The sequence below is a fragment of the Triticum dicoccoides genome, chromosome 1B (genome assembly GCF_002162155.2).
Source record: "Triticum dicoccoides isolate Atlit2015 ecotype Zavitan chromosome 1B, WEW_v2.0, whole genome shotgun sequence".
NCBI lineage: Eukaryota > Viridiplantae > Streptophyta > Magnoliopsida > Poales > Poaceae > Triticum > Triticum dicoccoides.
Window position 1 is genome coordinate 63,037,153 of NC_041381.1, and position 5,031 is coordinate 63,042,183.

Consider the following 5,031-nt stretch of genomic DNA (forward strand, 5'->3'; position numbering starts at 1 on the left):
GTAGGAAATTTTTGAAATTACTATGTTCCCCAACTGATACATCTTGGTATTTCCTGGTGAATCGAGTACGGCAAATCATGGGCCTCCTGCAGAATCAACTTCCTGATCTCCGGGTCATTAGGCACATAAACGCAGTCTTCAAAACATAAGGTATCATGCTCATCCTCACGAAATCCTTTAGCTTCTTCTTTGCTCATCCTCTCCTTTATCTCAGCAATCTCCTTGTCAGTCTTTTGAGCTTCTCTGATCTTATCCATCAAAGTCGACTGAATCTCCGATGCTGCTACATAGCCTCTTGGAACTATCTGCAGACATAGCTCACGAAGATCCTTAGCTAACTCCTTTGGTAACTCTCCGATCAAGAGTGTGTTGACATGGCTCTTGCGGCTCAACGCATCGGCTACTACGTTAGCCTTTCCAAGGTGATAATGCAATCTCATATCATAATCCTTGATGAGCTCCAACCATCTCCTTTGCCTGAGATTTAACTCCTTCTGTGTGAGATGTACTTCAAACTCTTGTGATCCGTGTACACCTCAGAATGGTTTAGCAGCAACGCGGCTTTTAGGCCTATCAGTAGCGCCGGGCTGTGCGCTACTGATAAGGCGCTACAACTAATGTGTAGCAGTAGCGCCTGCCATCCCATGCTACTGCTATGCATGGATAGCTGCAGAACGCTTCTGTGGACAACGCTACTGATATTATCTGCAGCACTTTTTGAAGGCCAGCGCTATTAGTAAGGCGACGCTACTGCTAACTTTTGCCCATCGCTACTACTAGTTTTATTAGTTTTTTCCCTGCATATTTGTTTTGTATTTGAATAGGATTTATACAAATTTGTTTTGTATTTGAATAGGCTTTATACAAATGTAATCATAGCTTATACATACAACTAGTCTCATCAAATCATGTCATCATCATAATCATCATCCAACACAAAGTGGTCTCTCGTCATCATCTCGAAAATAGTAATACAAGTCTCGATTACATGCAAATACATCATCATCCATCTAAATAATGATATACGTGAGAAGAGCTATCACTTTGAGTGAGAGCGGACCTATGCAGTACATGTGTTCGTATTCCTCTCTCGCATTAGCGTGAGCCTAAACTAACTACTGCCTGTTGCTCGGAAACCGGAAACCGGTACACCTGGGCCTGACACTCCGCCCACTCGTCGTATATATACTCCTAGTGTAGCACTTCTTCGCCATTGATGATCTATGCACTGCATCGTCACATGAGTCGATGATATGCAACATATATAGTTGAGCAACAGAAAGAGACATACTTGGCAAAAATAGAAACAACATATCATAATCATAAATAACAAAGTTCATCGTACCCAAAATGCCCTAACTAGAGTGATCTTCGCTAGTCGAGGAGGAGGACGGTTTAATTACATCACAAATAAAGTTTCACCATGCATAACTCAAGGTTTTGTCATACAGAAAGTATGGACTAAATAAACACATTGTCGTATATCGACAATCACTCCACCATGTCGTGCCATCCATCCATGTCAGGGAGATAGTCCCCGAGCTTAGTCAAAGGCTTCATGTCGAGACGCTAAGAGGCTATCCATGTTCAGACGTCTTCCCGCGACATTTGTCCTTCTTCGTAGAACATCCCTGTTTTTTCGACGACCTCCTTCATGATGATTTGGGCAAGTTCGCGCTGGATGTGATAGAACTCAGCTCAAAGTCGATGATCCTCGATATCTACTATGTTCTTTGCCCATTGCAGAATATGGGCATCGCCGGATCTAGGTGACATGCGAAGGTTCTGGTGATCCCGTCTATACTCCAGCATGTGGTGTAGGACATAGAATCCATCATTAAGAGAATCACTCGGTTGCTGGATGTAGCAGAAGTCGGTCTTATGGCTGAAGGCAACCCTGCCGCCCCTTTTCTTCTTGTCCCTAACCTCTCCACCCGGTGATTGGTAGTAAAACATAGCACTGTCGAGAACATCCTTCATGCGGGTGTAATCCTTTTTGTGAATGTTCTTCGACGAGTCCAAGTAAAGAGCGTGGGAGTATCGGGGGTAGAGGATGATGAGGACGGCGCGCCCGCCGCTGCGCAAAATAAATACACCTCAAGTTAATTAGCCTCCACTGTGCAAATGAATGATTGAAATCGAAGGAAGGATATCCGCGCAGATGACTTACACGGGATGATAAGGCATGAGAATCGCCTCCTTGTCCTTATTGGCGAGCATGAAACTGACGATGTATTCCCTAGCGTATTCACAGTGCTTTGTGCAAACTCCCAAGAAGGCCTCGTGCATGTAGTACGGGTCAGCGACACAGATATAAGGTATCTGCTCAAGCCCAATGATGTAGTTCATGTGCAAGGCATAAAGGCGGACAAACGTAAAATCCATCTTCTTCACGTGAAACATGTCGAATATGTAATCGAACCGAAGGAAGAACTTATCCGCGGGGAAGTAGTCGACGTACGACAATTGCCGTGGAACTTTAACCACGTAGACTGGGTATCCTGGATCTTTCGAGGCGATGAGGCCTTTCTCTATCCGCAGCACATCGTCATGAAGTCTCCTTAGATCGTCGTATTTGGCCCCTAGTGCTCTTGCAGGTAGGATTGGTTGACCGGGGATATGCCATTTATCCGCATCGGGGATATCTATATGGTCCTGAAGCCGAGGCTGCTGTGGCGGCTGGATCATAGAATCAGCTTTTTTGCCTTTCCTCGCTCTCTTACTAGACTTCTTTACTACCGGAAGGTCGTCCATAATACGTTGAGTCGGCAATTCAGGCACCGACTCATGATGCTCAAACCCTGAGGAGGCGCCAGTATAGACATACTATTTAGCGCCATCGTAATCCTCATCGTCATCCATGGCGATGTCATCAGCGACTAATGGAGCCTCCTCCTTACCCCGTCCGCTATCACCCAACCCGACACCCGATGCTAATTGGGTAGGTGGGGTGTTGATGTTCATACCTTGCTGAGGCTGCGTGCTCGTGGGTGTGCTCCCGGCGCCTCCGGACGAAGCAGACTCTTTGGCCACAACAAGACCCACCCATTGCAACAATCACCAAGCCGCCGCGGGGTCTTGTCGTCATCCCCCACTAGTATCAGAGGAGGCAAATTCTCGTGGCCCGGTTTGACACTGGGCATGGAAACCTTGAAGGTGTTCGGGAGGATCGGCCGGCTGGGGAACAATGGTTCCTTCGGCTCCATTATCGTCGCCTTCCCCACATCCACCTTCTGGTCGCCGATGGTGTACAATATGGTGCACGGGGTTTCGTCGGCCTGTAAAGAAAAGTCTAAGACGTGAGATATCCGCAAGGCAACGAAAACGAGAGATTATACATTTATATTGAAGGGGGCTGGTGTGAAAGATACCGTGAGGGCGTCGAGCTTAGCCAAAGACGAAGCACCGCCGAGCACATCCGGTACGGGAGCCGGTGCTGGTGCAATGCTAGTCGAGCTGCTCCCCAAGAAGTTAGGAAGGGGAAATTCCTCTTCATTTTTTTCTGGATTTTGCCTTGACCAAGTGAAAACGGCCGGAACCAAGGAAGTAGACAAATCTACAACCACCTGTTTTGCGGTAGCTACCGCTGTTGCGACTGTCTGAGATCATTTCTTCTCAACCGCAATCTCAACCTTCTTGTCGATGTTTTCTTCAGTTAACCTCCGTCTTTCCTTTCTCTCCTCCGTTGTCTCACGGTAGTACTTCTTCCACGTGGCGCCGTCTCCGACACCGTGCACGCGTCCATACGACAGTCGAGTATCCACCGGTTGTCGTTTCAATATGTTCAACACCCGGTTGAATGGAGTGTCCCACTTGGGCCTCGCCAATGCCTTAGACAGTGAGTCGCTTTCGGCCGCAATCCTGTGCTGCTCTCTCTGCAAAAGGCACAAGGATCGTTTACAAATATGACTAACATGTGCAGTCGAATTGATCAGAAACTAAAATTACCAGCAGTCTCATGAACTCCGTAATGACCGGTTTTGTCTCGTAAACCTTCTTCACTGGGTCCCAACGGTGCCGAGCCCTGAGGACGTCACGCTCCTGCGGGACGGTGAACTCCGCCAAGGGGTTTGGGATGCCCAGACTCGCGGCTTCCGCATCCTCCTTGGCCCAGTTGGCCTCTTTCTGCCGTAACCACGGCTTCCGAGGTGGTGGCTCCCAATGTTCCTCTCTTGAAGCCCCTTCATGTACTTAGACATTTTTTGGCAGCTTCGGCCTCGCAAGACTCCTTGAATATTTGAAACTGATCTTCCATGATTGTCAGATTATCCTTTACAATCTTGGAGTAGGGTTCCTTCTTGTCGATGATCTTTGCTTTCACTCGATTTTTCCAGGCGGCCAACGTGTCGCTAAACTTCGTCATGGTGTGTTTGTTTATCTTCTTCATTGCCGGGTCCTCATCTGGATCTTCATAATCCTTCTCATTCCGGCTCGGGAACAAGAATATCTGGTGAAACTTCTTTAGGAGGGAGCTCCTCATATTATCTATCTTCTGTAGTTTCTCATCGTTGATGGTGGCGGTTGTCCATACAATGTAGCCTATTTGATTGCCGTAGCATGAGCGCACTTCCTCGGGCGCCTTTGGCTCAAAATTTCCATCGTCCACCTTCGTGACCACCAGTCTAGTAGTCCTGAGTTTGTTAGGAAGTCGTTGCCTCTTTGCTTTCGGTTCTACATTGGCTCCGCTCCCCGAGGCAGCGCCGGTCTCAGTCTCAGTGCCGGTCTCGATGCCGGTCTGAGTCTCAGTGCCGGTATCAGTCTCAGCACCGGTCTACGTGTCGGTCTCAGTCCCCGATGCCACCGGTGGGCCCAGCAACAACATCGGTTGATCGTCGGCAAGGCTAAAAAATTCGTTTGCCGCCCGGTAGGCGTCGTCGCAATCACCAGAACCCTGTCCTTCATCGTTTCTAGCCGTGTTTCCTATGATTAAATCTAGTCCATTAATTCTAGACCTAATAAAATGAATAATGACATAAAAAAGGCCTATTGTTTTGCAGGAACGTTGACTCCTTCCTGGTGCAGCAAATCCCG